Source organism: Drosophila ananassae, chromosome 3R (assembly GCF_017639315.1).
Source record: "Drosophila ananassae strain 14024-0371.13 chromosome 3R, ASM1763931v2, whole genome shotgun sequence".
Lineage (NCBI taxonomy): Eukaryota > Metazoa > Arthropoda > Insecta > Diptera > Drosophilidae > Drosophila > Drosophila ananassae.
In genome coordinates this window covers 21,876,434-21,902,388 of record NC_057930.1, presented here as the reverse complement: position 1 = coordinate 21,902,388, position 25,955 = coordinate 21,876,434, and the positions used below count along the sequence as shown (strand labels likewise).

At 40.6% G+C, this 25,955-nt stretch overlaps 1 protein-coding gene across 1 annotated transcript in view; it reads right to left on the bottom strand.

The window, feature by feature from the left end:
* The window catches only part of LOC26514736, a 45,072-nt gene extending 29,471 nt beyond the window's left edge, over nt 1-15,601 (bottom strand). Inside the window, exons 1-2 of the mRNA XM_032451467.2 lie at nt 14,196-15,601; nt 4,751-4,796 (exon numbers count right to left, since the gene is read on the bottom strand). The gene's annotated coding sequence lies outside the window, so the exon portion shown is untranslated. The remainder of the gene's footprint in view (nt 1-4,750; nt 4,797-14,195) is intronic.
* Nucleotides 15,602-25,955: the final 10,354 nt, after the last annotated feature.

The following is a 25,955-nucleotide window of genomic DNA, read 5'->3' as shown; positions in this document are numbered from 1 at the left end:
AATTTTGTTGAGAAAATATCTCCGTAAAACGATATTGAAATGCTTTTACCGAAACTCTGGTTACGTGATATCGAGAGGTACTTATAAATCTAAGAGTGGCTAGTGGAAACCAAAACCCTTTCCGGCAGTAGGAAAACCTGAGACTGCTCTTCACATTTGATTCCATGCCATGCCAGGCACATCAATAATTGAGTTTGCACAATTTTTCTGATGTCATATAAAATTCCAAGTTGGCACATAGAATTACGTAATGGTATCATAATACCCAAATCACTAGGGTGCAGGGCACAAGCTGCTTTGCTCATCAGCCGCCCCGCCCCGCCCCGCCTCCGAAGAGGTTTCGGGGGAAGAAAAAAATCTTCCCCAATCCTGCTCATTTCCAGAGCTTTGGCAGCTCTTTCCTGCTATGGCATACTTAAGCAATCGAGGCAAATGTTTTATCGTCACTTTCCCACACACACACACACACACGCATATACACATATATACTACAATATGTAAGTGTGCGTGTGAGTGTGCGGAATACAAAATGGCGCCAGTTTCCGTACGCCTTGGGCTCTCTGCAATGTTCCGTTTGCCTCAATCTCAATCGTCAGAAAAGTCTATCAACGCATTGGGCCCAAGGCCAAGGATAACGGCAAAAGGACGAGGTAAGGAATCCGGGTAAGAAAAGACAAGCACAACTGAAATGTCGAACCGAGTTTAGGGCCAAAATGTTTAATAACATTTTCTGCCTTCCCACACACCGACATCAAGTATACGACAAGTTGTGCCATTGTAAATTTAATAAAGCCAGGCGTAAATAGTGGCAGTGGCAGGAAAGTCCGGGGCCAAGTAGGCATGGAAATCAAGAAGCCAGCAATTATTTGGTTACGCAATTACCACAACCCCAGCAACCCAGAAACCGGCAGGTTCAATAGGCTTAAATAATTTGCCCAAATCCCCTTGGCGCGAAAACAAACAAATAAATTCAATGAAAAGGAGGCACAAACGCAAAACTTTCCGGTCCCGAAAACACAAATACAAATAGCAAAAACTTTCGAGGAATGATACACAAGGCGCTAAAGTGGGCGTGGCATTAGCTCTTTGGGGATGAAAGTCAAAACCTACAAAAGCCGTCTTCCGAAACGCCATATAACTTATTATGATTGTTTCAAATAAACAGAAGAAGCGCTAAAATAAATAGGAGGATAAGCCAACAGGATTCAAAAAAAAGTTTAGAAAACTTAGAGTTTTTAGTATTTTTTTTGGTTTTTAGGTTTTGTTTAAATTTTTAATGGTTTGCTTTAAAACTAAAATCGAAAGCCAATGCAAAACAATTCAAAATATTCCTATGTTCCCTAAACAAACTGCCCACAATAGAAACTAAAGATTAAAAACCCCGAATAATACAATGGAAAAATCAATTGGATCCAAAGTATACACATCCATCAACGAAATGACTTACACAGTTGGTTCGAACATTTATTAACCGGTAGCGGGCTTTAAAGAATTCATATTTATGACCAGATCCAATCAACAAAAACCCAACATGTCCGCGGATTGTCCATCAAAACGAGATCCCCAAAGACAAGAGTGATAATAAAACAAAATGCATTTCGCATTAAATCAATTCGCGATGACTTGCTGGCCGCAAAAAGCTGCAAAAACAGGACCAAAGGATAAGCCCCTGCCGCACAGCCATGCCATATAAACCGAACATGGATTTATACATTTAATTAAAATGCGGCCCAGACACACAATATTCGTCAAAGTGATTGGCCCCGAAAGCGGCTTAGTGAACTTAAGTAAATTAAATGTTATGGTTGTTTGAATGGCTGGGGCGGTGGCTGGAGTAGTGGAATGGTGAGTGGGCGTGGTGGGTAGCCTCAATGAAAATTGTCTTTAAAATCATTTTCAGCAAAAGCCAAAGCCAAACGCAATAAATACTCTGTCAAGTGAGAATGTGGTATGGAATTTTTGGGAGGGGGATATGGCGAGGCGGTGCCCAGAATTTGCATATTTTAAATTGCTAGTGGGGCCTCTCTAGGCAGCGATTGCTTTTGGGGTTGACAATAGCACCACCAGTCACGACAACTCCAATTTATTTGTAATTTGTTCGAAATTTATATCAAACGCAGAAGCCTCACACCTACTTCCTTTCCCAAAGGGTCTCTATTTCACAGACGCACAGGCACACACCCTCGCACACATAATTGCACTCATAAAATGCCGAATGCTTAGACTCATCTTACCCTGCACGCCTCGATATTTATGCCTTTGATACCCATTACTGGTGGGGTTTTTATGGAACTTTCCCTTAAGTTAAACTGTGTAATATAAGGCCTCACTTTAATCTACAAGAGACCCACGACACCTTCATTTAGACATATCCTTATCCCAACTAATAGGTAGCAAACAAACAAACAAATTATGTGCTCATTTGAATACACATTCTAATGCGAATCACGTTGACAAAAATTCATTGAAGCGTGCAGGATACGCACTCTCACACACTCTGGACGACAGGATACCTTGACTTTCGAACTCTGCTCCATCCAATCAGCAGGCCTGCTGCCAGAAGACTCCTCGAATAGATAAATATAGTCAGAAGCAGGAGGAATGGGGGAATGGCTTCCACCTCGGACGCTGACAAGGACATATTTATAAAGCGCTCATTCCGAGCTAAGGACATGGGTATATATATATACATACATGTATGGAGTGGCATCCCAATACCGAGTTAATCTATCAGGACATGGTGCAATGTGTAGAAAATTAAATTTGCTTAAACACCAAAAAAAAATGGGAGGGCTATGTTAATGTGGAATTAATAGTTAAAGATATGGAAGAGATATGGCTTTGAAGTTAAATAAATAATTGATTTTCCTTTTATTTCAAAATAATATTTTTCAAATTTTTTCTTTCAGTGCCTGGTTGCTAATGTCCTTGTTGTGTGCCATGTAAATGCAAACTAAATATGTACAAAACGCCACAGCCAGGCATTAAGTCGATTGCTTCAAGGACTTTCTCGCGCTTAGCTCTGTTTCCCAGCTGGGGTAATGGAGAAATGGGGAAAGCCAACTCAGACGTCTGTGGAAGTGAGAGATTCCTGGCAGCTTTTGTCATTTGCAACCGTTTTGATGCCAGCTTCCATCGCTCCGTGCCGCATTGTCTGAGCCAAACGACTCAGTGCTCAGCCTTCGGTCCCCTGAAGTGTAAATGAGTAGCTCAACCACCCAGAGCTCTCCAGTTAACAATCCACCCACTCAGTCACCCACCTGGATATGCACGCGGCACACAAAGGCTTTTTAATAAGCAATTTATTTGTAACTTAAAGCTCCATATAATGAAAAAAAGAAGGAGACTGCCACCGCGCCACGCCACACCACGCCCCTCGTGTTTGCCAAAGATAATTAATTTTTTGGCCTACCCCAAGCAAGAAGCTAAGCCCATGAGTTCGTAGCGCATTAAAAAGAAATTAAAATGTTGCCATTCTCCTTCGCATTTTCCACCTCGCCAACCTCAAGTACATATAATGAGATAACTTGGAGACAACTGGCGAGAATTGAGTGTGCAAGGATAATGACGAGGAGTGAGGAACAGAGCCTGAATATTCATTACCTTGATGAAATATTTATACAAAAAGCCTATTCCTAAAAGCTTAATAAAAAATGCATTTGACGAGAAAAATGAAATCACATTAAAGCATTTCAAATGGCATTAGTTCCAAAGACAAAGGCGTAACAAATAGGGCTTTAAATTCGAATTTGTAGATCATTCTTGTTTAAGGAAATCAATAACATGCTAAGGCTTATCCTACTGTATTGTGTCTATCTTTTTGGACTGATTATTGGAATTATTGGCCAAAAGACGGAGTCGCTAATGCCAACTGCAAGCATACCCACAGGGCGTCCAAAATGCCTGCCATATCCAAGGTGCCTGAGAGTCGGAAAAGGATGTTGCTAAATGAACTGATAGACCATCTGTTTTGAAGGATTTGGGACAAGGTGATGAAAAACTGAGCTTCGTTTTCATACGACCACAAATAGTCGGCGTCAACATGACAAAATGGCAACATTTCAAGCCTACTCATAAATCAATTTCGTTTTTATTGCCAATGCCGTTTGTCTGTGCTACTTTTACATGGCCATTGCCAACGATTTTTCTGGCCATTTTTATGTCGTTCAGTTAATAAACCCACCAGGCATCAGCCTGGAGGACCAGTTCCCCCCTCCAATTGGCAAGAAAAAAACTCTCGTTTTTACTTTTGTCCCGCAACATAAATATTGTTTTTAAGCCCCACTGAAATATTGCCCGAGTTTGTGACGAATCACCCATATGTATACATAAAAATGTATAAATAAATAAATATAATCATAAATAAATAAAACCTGAAGCACATGACAGCTCGATGGCTGAACAAAAAAATAAGTACAAAAGAAAATAAATATTAAACCAAATTTAAAACTTACTTCAAAGCCATGCCGTCGCTTTTGATTTGCTAGGTATTTGATTTACATAAAAAACACACAATCCGACATAAATATGAAAAGAATAAAAAGTTAAATTTAACTTTTCCATATCCTATGACCTTTTAAATAAGCTTTAAAAAATAAAATTAAACCAGGAATAGTTTTGTAACTAAATAAATGGTAAGCTTAGTATTTAAGAGACACTTTAAAGAAAGTTTCTCCAACTGTCCCTTTAAGCCTCATTCGCTCTGGTCATTGTAATGTATTAAAGCTGCTCAGGACTTTCACAGACCTACCTTTTTATGGTTTTAATCATCCAAGGCTTAGTTGTTCCTGGGGAACCTGAAAAATAAAGGAAAGGGAGGCTATGAAAAAAGGGTTTCCATATTAGAAATGTATAAAACTTTGCGTTCCATTCTGGTTTTCCGTCGTTTTCATTTTTTTGTTTTCTGTTTTTTAATATAAAATGGCTTTGGATGGAAAATTTTGGAAAGACTTTGGCAGACTGAGCCAGCGAGGAGAATATGTAAATATGTGTTGGATGCCTTTGGAGCCTTCGCAGCACAGCAGCATGCCTGGAATTTAAATTTGTAGCTAAGCCTCGAAAAATGCGCGTCGCTTCATTTTGTGAAGGCAAAAGGGTCAGCCTACTTTTTTTTTCGTCCTTTATTTTGCTGTGTGTATGTGTGTCTGATGTATCTTTGGTGACAAAGGACAATGCCATAAGGCTTTGGGGGGCTAACAATAAAATTAAATATTCTATTTAATGGCGTCGTAGTATTCCAGACGCGTCAGCGGACTTTCGATGCATTCTTGCAGGAGCTGAGTCGTGGCCCTTGGATACTTGAACTTTTCGTAATTTGAGCTTCCTACTTGGACATTGCATTGGACTCCCTCCCCTTTTTATATCCTCAAATTTTATTTGTTTCTTTGCCCCCCAATTCTGATTGTCCGTTTATTAGCCTTGGGCCCCTTTCGAAGAGCCGAATATAAACCACGTCCCAGTCCTCGCCAGGAGCATGCAAATAAAACAGATTTTATTGGCGTCCCTCGGTTTGTGTATCCTTTTTTCTTACTTTATTCCAATTTTTGTCCAACAATTTTTGCCTTTTTTTTTGGGGGTTGGGGAAATGCGACTTATCTACTTTGGGGTGCCTTTGTTTTGCCATTTCGTGTTCCATATAAATTAAGCAGATAATATAAATTAGATGGGATCCAGTGGCGGTCGGTCTGGGTGTGATCAGATACCGATGCTACCCGTAGCCCTCGGCAAACAAACGATTTGAAGGCAAAGTCCGAAATCGATGACACAAATAATGCCTCAATTAAGCTGCCAAGATATTCTGTCGAAGCGTCAGCGGTTTGCTCTTGAAATTGAAAAACATAATGAAAAGCAAGCACAATATTTCCAGGATTTCTTGGTGGAGAGGGCACCGCCTCAATAGATATTTAATACTCGGCAGCGTTTTTTTGTTTGCCATGCCGCCCCTGCCACCGACCACGAGGGGTAACCACAGCAAACAGAGTCTAAACTTTTTATTCCTTGTGTCTTGCCAGGAAGGTTATAATGAGTGTGCGTGGGTGCTGGGAGCTGGGACGGAAGCTGAGATGGAGGACTTAGGGGGCCAGAGGGCAAAGACTAGGGCCTGGTGCTGGGAGCCAACATTTGTTCGGGCAATATTTTCGTGTATATTCTTCAGCTCTTCTGGTCTCTGTTGCTGATTGTTGTTTCAGTTACCCTGAGCACTTTTCTTCTGGGTGTTTAGTTTTTGAAGAACACTAATGTCAGATTCTTCTAAAATATATTAAAGACAACTTGGAATTTCGAATAACCTCTTAAAGTATCAGTTGCTAGGCAATCTAATTTCCAACATAAAACCAAATTAAATTTGCATATTCCAGGAATACTTCAATGGGTATCACTTAGTCTATGATTTAGCTTCACCAGCCCCCCCGACACAGGAATAATATTTTAAAGGCGTCAGCGCCCTTACAACGCATTACAACTTACTTCCTCGAGGATGGGGTGGGTTTTAAGGGATGGGTGGAAGCTGTTTCTGGGGTTGCGTGGCTCCTGGTACTCGGCACTCGATTCCTGGTTAAGTGGGCCAGGGTTGCCAGGCCATCTCACCAACACACCGCCCTCCCATCACCCATCCTCCATCCCCATGGAAAACGCATAATTGCGCCGCGTCTGAGGCAAAATGAAAATATTTGAAGCTGCGAACTTCTCAAGTGTAAAAAATTTAATTTCGAAATGTAGGTTTAACGAACGGAAATTGCTTTCGCTCTCCGCGGAAAAGTGGAGTAAGCCCTTGCTTGATTTTTCCTTGTGGGTGGTGGCACAAAAATATAAAAATAAAAATAAGCAAACAGGCTGAACGCAAAGTCGAAAATAAAGTCAGCCCAAAAGCGTATCTTACTTGGTCCTTTTCGTTTGCAATTTGTTTGGCTAACTTTCTGATTGGGCTCGTGGCTCATTGCGGCGCATAACAGAAGCCGAATGGAATTATTTAATGTTTTACATTTGGCTGAAAAACAGCCTCCTTCATCCAGCCATCGATTCTGACCTCATTTCCCGAATGGCCAACTGGCGGACTGGCTGGTAATTGCAATTGATTTGTGGGCCACTTTGCACGCCAATTTGTTCCTGGTCACGGTCAGTTTCGAGTGGGAAACGTGGTCAAGGCTGAGAAGTGCCAAATTGAACACGGACTTTGATCTTAAGATGTTGAAACCAAATTATCACCATAGATACAAATTTCAGAAAACGGAAAGTCGGAGATTATTAGGAATAATTAAAAACCTTACATTAATCTACGTTCTAAGCTCATCAAGGGGGTATAGTTTAACGGAAAAGTCCCAATTCTAAAAGCTTACAGGTCATCTGAAGGGGATGCACTTAACCCACCCTCGCTACCTGAAAATGCTTACCTAAAATTGTGTTTTATAAAACTAAAAATAAGAGAAAAACTCACACCGAAAATCCTCAAAAACACTATGATGGGTTAAACTTTTTAAAACATCCGAAACTCAAACTTTTGGACAAAAGCTTTTTTCGGCCAGTGTTCCGAAATAGAATTTTGTTCGAGAGTTCGATAAACTCCGGGGCTACTATGGAGAAACATTAATAACATTAGTCCACTTGGAAAGTCCTCGACGTCCTCGTGTTGGAAACAAATGCAAAACAAACTAATCAAACTTTTTCCAGGATAACCGAAACGACACAAAATGCGCAAAACAAATTGCTTTATTTTCTAATTCAGCTAGAAAGCATTTTGCAGACTTTCTCTCCCATCGAATGGGGGAATGGGGAAAAAAATCGAAAATCAATTTCTGTTAATGTGCCTGGGCCAAGAGTTTTCTGCTCATGGCAGAGCCAAGGGAGCTTACCACCCGCCCACCGAAACCACCACGCAAAACCAAGCCAAACCACTCACCCACCCACCTAAGCCACCCACTCAATGCCGTCGCCCTGTGTGTTAACCCAGCATGCGTTGGCCTGGCCAGAGCATATTTTTGCATAAAGTTTATGCAAACATTTTTACTCGAAACCCGCATAAATTACAGCGCTCGGCACATTCGCACTGGTTTGGCTCGGTGCCCTAATAAACCCTATCTGGCGGATGTCTGGGGCTCGGAAAGTGGCCAGGCTCCTCTGGCTCTGGTTCTGCCTCTGCCTCTGCCGTTCTGCTGCTACTTCTGCTGCTTATTTTGCATGTCATTTGCGTCTGAGCACTCTACGGCCCAGATACAAGCTCCTCCAGTCAGTCCCCAGTAGCTCTGCAGGGGCTTGGACCGAGCTTGTTTCCCCTCGTTGTGCGAAAGATAAATCTTCAATATTTATAGTTTCAAAATACCCAAAAAAATGCATATATTTCTTGAGCCACAATAGTGCGAAAGGGGTTGCTTATCCTTCAGGTGGGTATTATTCCAAGCAAAAGTAAAGATTTTCTTTTAGTAAATAAAATCATAAAAATAAGTAGGCTGTGCCTTTATTTTTATCTGGAGCCCAGGATAGATTCATGAAATGTTCAGTACTTCCGTGTCTCTGATTCGTTCAACACCTCGTACGGTATACATTTTTCTTTGAGTTTTCCAAACAAAGAAAAAATATATTTCAATATTGTTTGCTTTTTTCCAAAACTGTAATAAATTTGCGGAATTTTCAAAAATGGATATATTTTTTGACGAAATATCGAAGCCAAAAAAAAGTAGAAGTTTGCCCAAGCCGGCTACATTCTCGTCCACCCCTGGACGGGCTAAGAAGGATCCCTTCAAGAATTTCCTAGCTTGCTTTAAGCAACAGAATGCTTGGGTAGAGCGCAGCCGGATGCGTGATATGGCCTTGGAGAAGTGGGAGAAGTTGGACAAAACTAAACGCCGGGAATTCAATCCAGATCGCTACAAGATGGGAATGAGGCGCAAACTGGTCATGGCCACATTAGCCAGAACTCCAGACAGCGTCAGGTCGGAACCGATCTTCGTTCCCAGTGACCTGAGATCGATTCCTAGTGCCAGGCGTCTTACAAATTCACAATCAAATACATACGACGACAAAGCCATGGATCACTCGACTCCAACCGAGTTCCAGAAGAAACCGCCGAACAAAGCATCGTTTAGAGATTTGAGCGAGGGAAAATCATTTCTTTCATGCCCTGGGATAGACCTGAATAAGCTAAAGGATTTCTCGATGATCGATCTAAATCAATCCAGGGACTACCCTAGAACGGTGTTCAACAAATTAAAGGACTTCCCTATAATAGACCTCAATAAATCAAAGGATCAATGCAACCAAGGCTTCAGCGAGAGTGAAGCATGGCTTTTGAAGAACCTGGATCTTATACAAAATTTTCACTCGAATATGGGAGAAGAATGTCTTCTTGGTGATGACAGGAATAAAATGAAGGACTGTCCGGGAATGGATCTAAATAAATTAATGGATTTCTTGATGGACCCAAATAAGTCAAAGGACTATTCTGGAATAGATTTTGACAAATTAAAGGCTTTTTCAATGATAGATCTAAATAAATCAAGGGACTATCCTGAGGTTGATTTCAACAGATTGCAGGACTTTCCTATAATAGACCTTAATAAGCCAGAGGATCTGAGGAACAGAGTATTCTATAGAGACTTTAGCGAGAGTGAAGCATTTATTTTAAAAAACCTGGATAAATCGGAAAAGTACCCCATAGATAATACTAATATGAAAGAATTCCTTGAAAGTGATGCCTTTAAAAAAGTAATAAATACCCCTAGGATGGACCTGAATAAATTAAAGGATTTCGTGATGAAAGATATAAGTGAAACAAAACACTATCTTGGAATAGAAAACAAATTGAACGACTTTTCGGTAATAGATCTAAACAAATCAAAGGACTCCCCTCGAGTAGACTTCAACAGATTGAAGGACTTCCCAATAATAGACCTTACCAAATCAAAGGATCAACGTAGTCAAGTATCTTATAGTGACATTCGCGAAGGAGAATTATGTCTTTTGAAAAATTTGAGTCCCTTAGATGATCCGAATATGAAAGAATGCCTTGTTTCCGATGCCATCAATAGATTAAAGGATTACTCTGAGATTGATCTAAATCAAAAATGTCATGTTCCTGGAGAAAATTTCAATAAGCTTAATGACTTCCCCATATTAGATTTAAATACATTGAAAGAGTGTCCGAAAATTAATTGGAATGAAGTAAAAGATTTTTCTATAATCGATTTAATTCTACAAGAGAATAGTCCTGCACTTGATCCAAAGGAAAAACAGGAGTGTCCTACACGCAATTCAATCATCAATAAGGAACGTCCCAAAAATAATCTAAATAAGAAAAAAGAATATCCTAAATACAGTCAAAACAAAAGCGAATATGTCCAGATGAATGTCGAGGAAATGGATGATTTTAGCATGGAGGACCTTAGCAATGAAACTACAACCGATATTAGTAACGAATGTTCTATGGAAATCGAGGAGAGCTCAGTGGGAGAGGTGGACAAACACGGATATTCCCTGGAGGACCTAGACAGAGTCGAAAGTTGGTCGAGGGATGAAATCAGCGAAGCTGGGGACTATTCCCTTCCCGATCTGACCAAAATCGACTTTGACAATCTGTCCAACACGTCCATTTCTCCCAATGAGCCTCCTTTTATCAACTTTCTACACGACTTCTCTATTCGACGAAAAACCAAGCCAGTAGACAGCTTGGAATATGCAGCCTTCACATGGATCCAAATGAAACCCGAGGAGAAGGCGGCTTATGAACCCGAGAACTACGTGATGAAGCTGTTTAAGGAAAACAAAACTTTTAGTAAGATACTATTGAATGAACTGATGGATCTGGATGATCAGGATTATGAACTAAAAGAGATACTGTCACCGTCATCTGCAAAAGCTAGACACCTGAACAAGGCTAGAAAGGGTGGTTCGGTTTTGAAGAAGCCCCTAAAGCGACTCAACACTGGGTTGAATGCCAGTGCCAAAAAAAGTTCTTCTGGCTCCCTTCGCAGGACTGGCCGTGTTACGCCATTCCTGAACTTCTTGGCCTACATGAGGCTGCGGTTTAAGAATACAGGTTTCGCCCATCACACCATCCTGAGCACTGCCCTGTGGTGCCAGATGACGCCCCTCGAAAGGAATCAGTTCCATAAATTTGATCTTAAGACGAAGGAGTCGGAGGAGGTCTTCCAACATACCTTATATGAGCTTGGGAAAAAACTCATGGTCGAAGCCGTCCAGACTATGCCAACAAGAGTGCCTGAATCATCCCGTTTGTCATTTTCCAAATTTATGCAGGTCTCTGAACAGGACTGGAATAATACGAAGTTTACGCAGGACGATGAAGATAACTTGTTTAACTCCAAGTCGACTCAGGTCTCTGAGAATAGCTTTTGGCAGGCTGGATCGCAGACTCCTAATGCAGACTCATTTTGTTCACACACACCTCTGCCATCCGCTCCGCTATTCTCCGCTCAAACCACTCAGTCCCTAAATCAGTCCAACGTGACCTCAAACTTTGAGGAAAGAACCGTTTCGGACATATCAGATCCATCGTTGTCTCTTCAAGTTGCCGACAATTCAAGTCAAACCATGGACAATGAATATAGCCTCCCTTCCGGGAAGAAATGGAACTTTTTAAAGTATTTGCGCAAGCGTTAGGTCGTCTATTTTGGCTCTAACTTTAAAAAAAATTTCGAGTTTAAACATCATACACAGCTTGCATAGATTGAGTTGAAATAAAATTCTTAATGTATACACTTGTATGTTTCATTTTCAGATAATTGGGGAAGCGCAACACAATTCATGGGGTAAACTAAATACAAATCGTTTGGGGTATTCCGCTCAAAAATCGGATGCGAAATGGCAAAGATATAGGCATGGCTTGGGACGACATGTGCGCTCCCATTTCGAAACTTTCAAGGATAAAATGGAAAAAAAATTTAAATTTAAAATTGGATGCGAGGTTTTAATGCAGAATTATTTAGAATCGAAATATAAATCGTAAGAGGTAATGTTTTAAAGGATTGGATATATAGTGGGATTAATTCGCCAGTCTTAGGTAGCCTTCTGTTGAATGTAGCCACTGCAAAAGGGTTATTTTTTATTAATTGCTCCTCTGGAATTATCCATCGGCTTTTGTTTATTTACTCATAGCTCTACCACCCCGATACACCAACAATTATTAAAACGGACTCGATCCTCCCAAAATGGACTTGCCATTGAGGTGAGTCAATAGGAGGGCCATTGTCTACTTTTGACTTTCCTGGTTCGCTTCCAGCTCCTGGGCTAACAAATTTCTCGCTATTGTTTACTTGGCGCTGAGTTCGTTGTTCCAGCCGCCTGAACTCTCATAGCTGCTTCCGTTTCCGGCATTGTTTTTGTTGCGATACGGTTTCGTTTCGTTACAACAACCTCCAACCTCCAGCCAAAAACCCCCAGCCCTCGACTCGTGTCAGACTCGCAAACCTCGAGGCTAGCTTTCCACATTTGGTGTTTATTTTATTGTACATTTGCTGCCGGCAACTCCGCTCGGCCGTGAACTGTGTGGCGTGTCATCATCTCCTCCAGCTTCAGCTTCAGTTTCAGTTCCAGGACGAGAATCACCACCATCGCCATAATCATCGCCATCATCATCATCATCACCACCCTCGCATATGAGAGGTAAATTTCCTCAGTGGCCATAGAAACAAGGTAGCAGTGGAAACAGTGTTGTTCTGCCTGCTGTTATTGTTGTCTTTTGGTTGCTTTTTAACGTGCGCCTTTCGTGTTATTTACTTAACAATTTACTGAATAATTTAAACACCTTTTTCCAGGCAGCCAGCCACGGAGCAGGCCAGAAGCATGGGGCATATTAGGCTGAGTAATCAAGCGGAAAATGAGAAACAAATGGAGTACTGTAAGGATAATGCTTTTAGAATACTTTCTAGTTTCTATAAATTTTTATAAATTTTAGCTGCAACTTTTTTTTTTGACAAACAGAAATTTAAAATTATTTTTAAAATAATTATCCTTTCAAAATACAAGGTATTCTTTAGTCTACCATTTTTTATTCATTTCCTATATGTTTCCTGAATTTTTTTTTAGTATTGCTTTGCTTCCTGTTTGCTCCTTGCTGGCCACCCCCAGGACTCTTTCCGCTTTCCGCTGATGGGCGTTGAATTATGAACCTGACTTTCCTTTTTGGGAGCGCGGGGGCTGTGTGTGGGAAAGTAAAACTTTCACCTGATAGTTGTCCACCCGCCCGCACACTCACACCCCCACACTCCCCACACACACTGCCACTATTTACGTAGTCGAGCCTTTGACTGACATTTAATGCGGTTAGCATACATGTTCCTCTGCAGGGAGGAAGGGTGGCAGCGTGGCAAGGTAGCTGGTAGGAGTGTGTTTGTGTTTGCTTCAGTGTGTTGATAATGTGCATAATAAGCCTTAATTAATGTTAAATAATGAATTTTCTCATTTACACGCCGTCAGCGACGAAGAGGCCTTCATTGCCATCGGCGCTGCGTTGTTTTTACCTTTTTCATTTAAATTCCAGGCAAACACATGACTTTCTGTGGGCCTCGAAAAATATTTGAAGTTTTCAAACACCCCTCCAGCGTGGGTTGAGGTTGTCTGGGGCTCTTTGTTGTGGTCCTTTCACCTTTGCCGTTTGTCCCAACAACCCTACCCCAAAAAAGCCGCAAAACAAACATTTTAAAAAATCTGCAAGTTTTACTTTTGGCCATTAAACGGCCTTATCAAAGGGGCTTAATCGGCGGGCGACGGTCAGGTCGGCCAACCGTTTGACATCCGCAATTTACATGGGCTTAATTGAATGTCAGACACGATAATGACAACTCTCCGAGGAAGGTCCTGCACACAAAAAATACCAATATGTGGTGGCTGCCGTTTTCCACTTCAAAGGATAATAAGCTCTTGTTTAAAGTTATGCCAAGTCTTCAGAAGCAACTCTTTCAAATCAAACACTTTTGTGTATTTACAAGCATTTAACTTAATTATACAAACAACTTTCCGCATAACAAATATCGAAAACAGGGTCGAGGGTCCACCGGGTTAAGAGGGCCAAGAGGGTTGTGCGGAATTGGAATGGGAATCGGAATCGGAATAGGAAATACCGGCTCGAGCATATAAAAAGTTCAAACTGTCAGAACTTTGACAGCAATATTGTTGAGTTTTATGTAGCTGGTAGCTACCAACAAGCGGAATAACTAAAACAGTGCAGAAATTAGAAACAAACATACCGAAAATGTCGGAAAAACTTTTCCCTCGATGCCTGCAACTTTTCTTCTCTTTTCTGAGTTTTTTTTTTTTTTTGTGTTATTTCTTTAATGTTGTTTCTGTTGCTCTTCTGGCTGCTGTTTAGCTGATATTGTTGTTGTCGCCTGAGAAAATCAATGCCGGCATATTTTATCCTTTTTTCCTTTTTTTTTGGGGTATTATAGGGAGGCACACAGATACATATAGAAATAAAATACACCACTACACTGTCACTGAAAGGAGGAGGAAAAAATGCCAAACAAATATCTAACTGAGATCCCAAACAAAAAAATTGTATTTTATTTTTTTTTTGCCCAACTCAGCGCTTTTTTTTGGTTTTATTTTGTTGTAGTTGATTAGCCTGATGCTGTGGATTTTTATTATTATTTTGTTGGATTTTTTGTGGGCTTATTGGTGCTGTTTTTATGGGCCTTGATTTGATTGCATTTCGTGTGTGGGCTATGAGGACTAAATATGTATATTTTACTTGTTTGGCTGACACTTTCCCCAACAGCCCTCGAGGCAAATATTTATTATTTTCTGTTTGGCGCTTGAAGCGTTTCAATATTTGTTTGCTCTGAAAGTTTATGGTTATTTTTGGTGAGACTCCCCCTTTATTTTTTTCGAAACAATTTGTTTTTTAGTTGACTTGGTGTATTATTTTTCGTTACTTTGCGTCACTTTGGCGTGGTGGGTGGCGTACTGTCGAGGCGCTGAGTGGCATGTCAATCAAAATCAATCAAAATGTTCGCGTTTTCGCGCTCGTTAGCGTTTACACGTGTTGTTGCTGGAGCTGCTGCTGCTGGCTGCTGGCTCAGGCTGCGCCCGGAATCGAAAGTCTCACGTTACCCGGCTCTACACTCGACTCGGCGTCTCGGAAAATTCTCATTGGGGCACGTAGAGCACACTTTCTCTGCTTTTTATTTGGTCGACTTTCGCCGCACAACAGGACACACACACAACGGGGTTTTTAAGGTGCTGGCGACGACACTTTTTTTTTGCCTCTAGCCAGTAGGTCAAGCGACTTTTTTTTCTTCTTACTTTACGGAATTCCTTTTATGATTTGTGCCTTATCCGTAGCAATCTTAGTCCGGCGGAGTGCTACAGAACGGATAACAGAAAACGATAAACGGATACGGATTCAAAAGCTCAGATGCTCGTTCAACGATTTTGAAACTTGGTTTTCAAAGAATTATGATTGGTCACTTGTTCTTGGTCCTGTTCTTGACTCCTAGGTTAGTTCTTGATTGCGTAGACTTGCCGAAGTAGGGCCAGAAACCAAAACAAGCCAAGTTGGAAAATTACTTAGTTAGCCGCACTTGAACCACGAACCTTTCACGGCAGCTGCCCGACAATAACTGGGGGTAGTCTAGTTTTAGCCACGAAATGGCTGGGGACTCAGAGAGAGAAAATCGCATTTCTCCCGAAGTTTCTCTCGAAAAAACAGCAAAGACGAGGCCCCAACGCCGAAGCACTCGTCAACATTCTCGTTCTTCTGCTTTCACTTCGGCGGCTTCGGGATGGAGACTCTTATACCCACATTTTTAGCAGACTACCAGGAAGTGAGAAAGCGTGAGAAAACGGGGGAGTGATAGCCTCGCTCCTGAGAGCATAACACTTTCACCGGCTGAGAGAAAACTTTGTTTTTACTTCGCTGTGATTTATCAAAGTCTGATAAATGTCTCCCATAAACTGCATAATAAATGCGATTAATCAAAGTATGCAAAAATTGCAAATGATGTTCCAATTAAATCTAAAAAATGTAAAAATAAACATATAATGTGAGGGGAAATGATTAAAATAAAATATTTGCCATTTTTGATAAATAAATAGCGCTTCTTCACATTAAAATGTATAAATTGTAGACATTTTTTTCATGGTTTTCTACATATTTTGTTCTCTCAGTTAACTTATTCAAACTTTTTTTACCATCCTAAAATAATAAAAAAAATAGTTATTTTTATACTCCCAAAAACAGAATAAATGACATTCATATTTATTAACATACTATATGTATAATATTTTATAATTCAAAAATAAATAAATAAATAACAAGCATCCAAGGCATCAATAACCTATTTAATAATGCCCTTGTTGTGGTCTCTGATTTATTAACTTATTTTGATAAGCACTATCAATTCGATTTGGCTTGTTTACCCGCCACTTTCGCTCTCATACTTGTTATAAGAGAAAGCGCCAACAACTGTTCCCACAAAATTTCCCATTATCCTTGCAAAGAATATCCCTCGCCGTATAACAGCCGGCCCGCTCAGTGAGTCGGCGCTGCTCTTTGGAACCCCAACCGACCTCAATTCGCAGCTGATTGCCAAAGCAAAAAAAAGGAATACTTCCCACGGACTCAGGCGAGAAGTCGTCTCAGGTCCTCCTGAAGTCACTCGGCCAGTGGGAATCGGTAGGGAAATCGGAATCGTAGGCTCAAATCGGGACTGCAGCCTAACCCCACCCAAAAATGCCCGTGACATCAGACGAAGCGTGTTGCCTGCCCGGCTGCCTCCTAAAGGGCCAAAAAACCCATTTTGGCCCAAAAAACCAAAGACAAGAAAAAGTCAAGACAAAAATACAAAAAAAAGAATGAAGGAAAATGAAGAAAATTTTTGGAGGATGTGGGTCCAATGGGTGGGGAGTGTTGTGAGAAAGCCACCAGCGAAAAATATCGATTCGGTTCGATTGTTGTTGCCTGGCCGCCCACAGCGTATTGTATATTGCTTTATAAGCAGCTTCTGTCTTCAGACCAACTGGAGGAAAACCATGAAAACCTAAGGAAAACCAAACCAGAAAAAAAAACACACCAGACCCTGCCCGGCGGCTGCTTATTTGGCTGCTTTAGTTTTCCTGCCATCAAGTGAAGTCCTTTTCGCGATTTTCGAAAAATAAAAAGCATCTGAGATGGGAATTTTTCGTTTTACGCTGTTTTTCTTGTTTGATGCCCGCGCGACTGCTTCCCTTTCTATTGAAATGAGTAAATAACCAATGAAGCAGATAGAAATGTTTATTGTTATTCTTCGGGGCTTCCCCCAGCTGCCCCCTGACCAGTTTCATCCACTGCGAAGAAGTTCCTTCCTTGGTCATTCAAATCAATTCCACAGCCAGATTGTATTGCCTCGTGTCCTGTGTGTCCTCTAAGCCATCTGCATTTTTATTTCAATTTATTTTTCAGCCTTGGCATAAAGGAACAGATTGTCCTAAGTCGCGGCACTGCACATTATGAATCTTGGCTTACAGCCTTTGCTTACTTTCCGGAGGTTTTCCAGAACTAAGTACCAATAATTATGGCTGCGTTAAGTATACGCACCTTGGGCGGGAGCAAGTGGTTGGGAAGCCTGTTCGTCGCAGCTATAACTTCACTCCCGCATAGTTTGTGTCGCATTAAAACTATTTAAGTTTTTAATGCCCTAACAGCGATGATCTTGTGCCTGGCATATAAATTGTGTTGCCCTGTGTTGCCTTTTGCATTAGCGGAGCTTCAAAGGCCTTGTGCCTTACAGCCTTTTGGCCCATCCGCTTATGCAGCCATCCGCCCATCCTCCCATCCTCCCATCCGCCCACCACGACCTTCTCCATCAGCCGTGGAGAGCACGGAAGGCAGCGAAGCTCCAAGACGTTGAGCACTTTGCCAAAGTTTTTACTTGGCTCGTTGGCAATTTTTACTTTGTTGCTTTATAGGGATTTATGTTTAATCGGCCAAAGGTTACTTCAACTCGTCCTGCACCAACACAGAGAACACATGCAATCGCTCACACGCACACACACTCTCACATGTTACAAGCTCCTTTGTTTCAGCATCAGCGAAAGAGATAGCGCGGGAATACAGAAAGAGAAAGTAGTGTGGGTGTAACTACTTGCACTGTCGACGCCAATAGCGAACAGTAACTCTTGGCTTAAAGACTTCGATTTGAGAGGAAATGTTTTTAACTTTTTTTCGCTTATTATTAAAGAAACATAAAGAGAACTATCCATTCAAATTTCCTTTTAACATCTACCGGCAGTATCCAGTAAATAGTTACTGAGAAGCTTTTACTTCTTAACACTTTCAGGCCATTAAATATTCGACTCAGTGAGTCACATAAATAAATAATCCAGTTGCGAACACAACTGCACTTCGGCCGGCCGCCCTCTTCGGGCCATTCATTAAGCCCTTTCTGCCCTTTCTGAGCCGTTTATTTACTTGGATAAACTGCTACAATTGTCCCCAGCTCAGGTTCGGTCAATAAACGAACTTTCGCCAGGACCGTAATTGAAGAAGTGGGCAGGTGGCAGCAGCTGCATGCAAACCAATCCCGGCCAGGATCTGCCTTAATTCAGCTCTTTCCAGGACCCTCAGGGCAAGACAAGAAGCGTGCAACTTTGAGCTATAGCTTAGGGCTTCTAAGCAATAAGCCTGGGTCAGAGTTTGCCAAGGGAAAAATTGCATATTAATTCATTATTTATTAAAATTTTAATTTTCATTGTTGGTTCAATTTTTCTATCGAGTTTAGTCCTTTAAAGCCTTACCCAAAAATTCTAACAAGCAAAGATATGTGTAAGAAACAAAGAAAGATTGTGTAACTATGTCCTTATTTTTTCCTTTTCCATTTATTTCAGTGTATAAACCTCATTGATTGGCAGTGCGAGATGCAGCTCTTTGATTTGTGTCTAGACTGGCGAGCGCGTGCCTCAGCGGAAAACCAAAAGAACAGCCCGATGAACTTGCCTCTTGGAAAATTCATAGCCAACTCGCGAAAGTTTATTAGCTGCTCTTTGCCGTCTGCCTGTGCTTTTGTCTCTGTATCCATCTCTATTTTTGTATTTGTTGGCTAAGACATGCCGCCAGAATTTTAATTTCCGCCGTAAGCGTGTCGCACGTGGCCGCACTGTCAAGGAAGTTGACAAAAACGAGTGCTCCTTTGAATTACAGCCCAAGTACCGGCTTTCCTTTGGTGGGTGTTGGTGGGTTGCCTCTCCTGTAATTATGACCCTCCCTAATTAAAAGTCAAAATAGTTGACCTTGTTGCCAGTGGGAAATTTAGGCAAGAGCACCAAAAAACAAAAAGCAATGGAAGAACGGAATGTATTGAAAACTTGTTTAGCAAATGGGCGTTGTCGGGAGAAATGTTCATGGTAAATAGTTTTCGATTGTTTTTAGGCGCATTCGAGCGTTCAATGCACTTCAAATATTTTTTCAAATATTTGCCAACACGCTCCAGCCTTTTCTGATGTTCCTGTTACACTTCTGCCAGCCTTGTTAATGCTATTGTTGTACAACTTTTGTGCAAAATATTTGACGCCCTACAATTTCCTGAAAAATCTACATTTTTGTTCTGGACTTGATATTCTTTTTTTTTAGTCTTTTTTGCTTTTTGGGCAACTCACATACAGCTAGACATCCAGGCTGGTGGAATACCAAGACAGACTCGCATTTATGAGAATGGCTATTGGCAGAGAGCCATGGCCCAAAGCCCGTGATGCAGTTGGCTCGTTGAGCGCCTTTTCCCAGTTCGGCATTTTCAACTTTTGTTTCGATTCGCAGGCACCAACGGAAAAATATCTATTACCGAAACTTTGTATCTACTCTATAGGGATATAAAATAGGTATCAATCTGGGGCCATATCCATTTCTCAGACATGGTGTGAAAAAGCTTTAAATAAAAAGTTTTTCAGTGGGTATGGGAGTATTTTCTTGGAAGGGTGGATTTTTAGAGGATTGTAAATTCTTTTGGGGGTTTGGTTTACACGATAACTAAGCCAAGAAGTTCTTAAATGAATTACCATTTTTTTATTATTTGAATATTATTTCTTTTTATCAAAAATATTGGCCATTTCCATTATCAATATAATATTTCATTTACATACTATCTAAGTTATTGTCAGAGTACTCCCTATTCGTTTCCATTATCCTTCTAAAGATTTACTCAAATTAATACTTAAAATGCGCTGCGTTGTCAGGCTGGGATTTGTCTGGCTGCTCTGCCTGCCAAATGGGAAAAATGTTCGCTCCGCCGATTCTATTTTGGCACGGATTGCATAACAAATGCACGGGCCAGGACACGGAATGAGTATGGGAGAATTTTAGATCTGGAGTGGGGAATAGGAACGACAATGTCAATGCAGCCAAAATTTCTGGCTGAGCCGGCAAGGTGCCGAAATAACTCAATTTAATGTGGAAATTTAAGCAATTAAAGCAACTTAATCAACAACTAAGAAATTGGCTCAAGTGGCAAGTAAGTATGTACGAGAGCAAAGCAATTTCCAGTACTTTTATTTGGTGCACTTTACTGAATGAATCATATAGACAAGCACAAGCCTCGAGTCGAGAGTGCATTTAGAGCCGGGGCAGAGGTAGTTCTTCAGGCTAAATATGAAGCTGAAGAGTGCAATTAGCAGCCCTCCAACCGAAAAGAATAAATGCCAAGCTAAGTAGCTCAGGTAAACGCACAAACTTCAGGCTAATTGCAGGCCATTGAGACTTTGAGTCGGTTTAGTAAAAACTTGCAGAATTTCAAGTGGCCGACAATAAAGGCAAACGATCTGAAATGCTCTGCACACATAACCCACATCAGAACTAATTATAGTACAGAAACTGTAAAGATATAGGCACACACTCGAGCTGAGATATAATTTGAAGATGTTCACAAGTGCACCACAACTGCCAAAAAGACATGAAGGTTAATTGCGTTGCCCTGTAGCTAGAGGCAAGGCATTGTATCTTCTATCTTGTATCTGCATCTGTATCTGCATCTGCATCTGAGCCTGGGCTTCCGAAAGTGTGTGCGCGTGTGTGTTGTGTGGCAAAATAAATTACATTTGTGCTGGCTGCCAAGAAAATTGAAAAATTCTGCATGGCTGGCAAGCATTTGGCCTGCAGCATCAACTTTGGTCACAATTTCCAGTCACACACACAATCCACTGTCCCCAGAAGCTCTTCTGCACTTTCCCTTTTTTTTTTCTTTTACATAAGGTGGATCCTTAATGCATATTTGTTTATGAAACAGAAAAGTGTAATTGGAAGCAGCAGGACCATGACAGTTTCTACATTTTTTAAGATGTTATATTTGTGTAGTTTTTGATGGGGAATGCTTTGACACAAAAATACTTTACACACAAACAATAAAATTAAATCAAATAAATGCCAAGTGCTTTTGCAGTTTAAAAACAAACAGATTCTGTTTGAAAAGTTTGTTAATTTTATGAAATATTAAATGTCAACTTTACAGCTGAAAAGCAATGGTTTTGAGACTAGTATTGGAAAAGTTTATTATTAGTTGGTATCTAGGTTACAACCACATCACTTTGTTATGGCCTTTGGGCGATTGCAGAACATTAATTCAACAATAGAGCAGTGTTTCCGCACCTTGAGCTCTTGTTTCTTAATCGGTTCTTAAGCATCGCTCCAAATAATGCCCTTCTGCCACGTGTTTGGCAATCGAAATGAATGGGACTGCTCGTCGACCACCTTCAATGCACAGCACATGCTGCACAATAATTTATACTTAACACTTGCATTTTTTTACACCTTTCGAGGGTTGAGTTGTTAAGGGTTTGGGGGCCATTCTTGGGGCAACTATTTTGCACTTTGCGGAAAGTTTTTATGCCACTTTTATCTGGCAACGCGTAAATATTCGTTAAAAGTTGAAATTTAATTTTATACCCTTGGCGCATCTCCGGGCTGGCAGTGCTAAAAAAAAGGGGATATATATATGGTGTATATAGGGAAGTGGCAGTGGAAAAGTGCAGCTGTTTCGGCGGAATGCTTCGCGCAATGTTTCGTCAAGTGCGATGGTGGGAAAAATCAGGCAAATAAATTTCACTTGCACCTTTGCCGGGCGTGGCGCGTCTGTTCTGGCTGCTTGTTAGCATTAAATTTATGTGCCAGCATAAATAAAGCTTTTCTAAACAGTTTCCGCCCTACGTGTAGAGTAATTTCGCATCCCCATCTGAGAATATAATAAGTATTCGCGGAAGCAGCCTGAGAGACTAAGGGCATCCTTTTCGTCCAGGGGATTAGTTTGTCCTGGCGGCGCATCTTCATTGCGAGAGTTTGGACCGCCGACTCGCAATTGAATACGAGATTACGTCGTTTAGATAATTTCATTGAGATAAGTCCCGAGCAGCTGTAATGGCATTTAATATTTATTATTATTATTATTATTGTTGTTAATCCGCATGCGCAGGGTCGTTTCCTTTTGTTTGTCTAGGAAGTTGCCTTGTCATCGGTTCAATGACTTCATCTCTGGCCTCTCTATTTGCGGCCAAATGGCCCTTATTATTGATGTCCCCGGCTTGTTTATGTGTCAACAACAAGCGAATTCGCATAAGCAGAAATTTCATTAAGTTGGCAAAAGGAATTGCCCGGCTTTTCTATAATGATCCATGCCGGAACAGAAATCAATAATTTTTGTTCGCATTTTTTTGCCTTTTTGGCCAACAATGAGGGCGGAAACTTTTCCAATGTATGTCCTATATTGGTTTAATTCGACATTAATATTTCTTGAAGTGGAATTTTTCCGAGGGCTTGAAGGTTAAAAGATTGATTGAAAACTAATAACAATGAAATGTAACAGAAGATTATGGGATTATTATAAATATAGATATCTAATATTTCTTTCCAATAAAGTAAAACGCTTTGAATGAGAATCAAAAAACCATTATGATTCCTTTTATCAATCATAGTCCTTCGTAAATTCATATTTTTTAATTAAAAAACTTTATCCAAATAATGGTTTTCTGGCACTTCCTTTTTTATTGTTTGGCACAATATTTATACGCCCACAATTTCCTTATTATAGCACTCTATTTAAGGTTAATTACAAGCGAGCCACATGCCGTGTTTATCATTTTGAGAAATTGTCATAATTGATTGTCATTTTGCAGCTAATGACTTGCTACTTTTTGGCCAGGTCTATGAATATTGTTCATTAGCATTTCCATCACAATCGCCATCACCATTTCCATTCCCATTTCCATTAGCAATTTTCATTTTCTCTGGCATTTCAGATGTCAGAGCATCAGCAACATCAGTTTTTTGTTTCAGAGTCGGAGCTAATTAATATAGGAAAGCGGGGCAAAACGCGTTGTTGGCCAACTGTTTCGCCTGTCAAAACTTGTGCAATTTATATTAAATTACGATCGAGTGAAAATCAATTAGAAAACATTCCATAATAGCGGCTGGCCACAATTTTCCCTGCCTTTCCCTAAGCTGCTTTTTTTGTGTAATTTTCATTTTATGGCTGAAACGTAAATGAATGGAAGCTGTCGTGGCCGCTTGTTGGCAATTGTTGTGTGTACTGTTTGAGGTGCAAAAGCATTTCTCAAATAGCAACAATAGCAACATCAAGGCCAACAAACAAGTGCACAATTTTTGTGTAGCTTTGTTGTTGCTTTTATTATTTACAGTTGACAGCAACAGTAGGTATGGCGCTGGAGGTTGGAGATGTTTCGAAGAAGCTCAGAAATGGCGGGCAAAATAAATAGTTGTGCAGGTGGTGTTAATTGAAAAACTTTCGCAACACTAATTAAAAGTTTCTAAACAAAATGCCATGGCTATGCCAAGCTCTCGGGGATTATGTGAAGATGTAGGTGTGACCCCGCGCCATCCTCTCAGTTGCCACCTCTTGGATCAGTTACCAATTCCACAGCTCGGGGCTGCTGCTCGATTTCTGTTTCTTTATCGAGCGAATTATGTGAAATGTCAAATGTGACACCAAGAATTGATTGCGAATTATTTCGAGCCGGTGTGTGGGTTAATTAAAAGGGCAAAGGGCATAATTGATTAGGCAAGGGCACTTGACAAAAGTGTAATCTACTTTGCCCCGATAAGCAGGCTATGAATATTTTTTATCGCCCTTTATTTGCGGTGAGCGACTTAATATGATTCGCTTAAAGGCTTAGGCGGGGGATTATTCATGTAAATTAGCTAATAGCAATTAAAGATGCCCCAAGCCCTGTTTTGCAAAGTAATTAACAGATGAAATTTAAGTTCGAGCCGTCTTTAATATGGAAACTATTTTGCATGAATGGGGAAAGGACTTCTCTCACTTATTAGCCATGTTCCCTGAATCATCTGCAAGTTATAGATCTGAAAATCTCAACCATCCAACAAGGAAGCAGAAACCTCAAGTACATCTCGGTTTTGCTTTTAATTTCCTCGACATTTCCCACCACTTGCCGGATACCTTCCTGCCACTCATCTAGATGGAATTACGTTGGTCACTTTCTGGCTGAGTTGTCATATTTTGTTATTGTTTTATTTATATATATATGCCTGGACGGGCGATGGTCAGATGAGATGAGGCATACAAAAAAAGAGCCTGCGAAAGCGTACAAAAAATGAAAAATATATTTCATATCAAGTGCTGGCTGGCATTGTCCAAAACGTGGCCACGTTTCAAATTTAAAATAACTTAAACGACTTGAAACAAGTGACTGCTCTTTGTTGCTGCCTCTGCCACTTGCCGCAATGTTTCTGCTGTTTCTGCCACGCTGACAGCCGCTGTGTCACGCCGGAAGTCTGGGGCAATAATAGAAAACACACCCAATTTACGTAAAGAAAAAAATTTATATATAAAATAATTTACTGGGCGTAGCACAATGGGGCCAAATACCAGGACCAGGTGGCTCCATTTCCATCCAACTTCCTGTGCGTTTTGGTTGCCGTGCGAAAATGTTACCTTTTGGCCTCGAATGTCTTGCTGGTTTGTCAACTTTTCTTGTGGCGCGTGCAAGTCAGAAAAAAATGTGGACAAAAAAGTGGGATTTTTCTTTTTTTTTTATAAACCCAAGAAAACTGATTTGAAGGTCCATAAATTTTCCAAGAATCAAAAAACAAAGTAACAGATTTTTGCCTTTCGAAGAAATTTCATGGAAAGAGGAAACCATTGAAATATCTTATTAAATTAAAACTTCATAAGTTCAATTCGAATTGATATACTTTTTTAAAATTGTATTTTTTTATTACTTATAAGATCAACTCAAGTCTATCAGGAATTTCTCTCTGTATCTTTTGGATAGTGGCCTCCAACCGGGTCTGTTGAGAGTTTTATGTGGGAGTACAAAAAAAAAAATGAATTTCCATTCTTGACTCAAACTTGAGATGATAATCAAGGTAATAGCCCAGGCCGTTTGGCCGGAAATGACTTAGTGTTTGCTGGGAAATTAAGCGACAGGAAGAGCGACAAGCGGCGGAAGAAGGTGTAATGAATTTAATTGAAAAGTTCGTATATGAGCGTCGTGTTTTGGGGAAATGTCCGGCCATTGTTCAAAGCCACTAAAGTGAATAATGGAAAATTGCTGACACGTGCCACAAATCGACGCACTGGGCCACAAATCCAGCTAAATAGGCCGTGGGGAGTGATTTTTTTTTTATTTGTTGTGAATTTTATTGGAAATTACCAAACAAATAAAATAGTTCAATAATAATTACTAATACTTTTAGTTGTACAATACGAATCGTCGTTGTAATCGCAATTAATTAGGCTGCCAGTAGGCGATGACAGTAACATGGACAGATCAAATAGCAAAAGAGTCCTTTGAAATGAGTTCTATATGTACTAACCATGTGTTAGATAAATGTCCTGGCAGACAGCTCCCAGGAGTGCCGTTTAGCATGTGCGATAAATGGGGACACTCGACTGGGCCAAAATACATTTGTGTTAATAATAGGACATTGGCAGGGCCATTTCTCATACACCCCGGGAAGGTAAACAAATGGCGGCAGCAGCGTTTCTAGCTGAAAAATTTAGCCTAGAAAT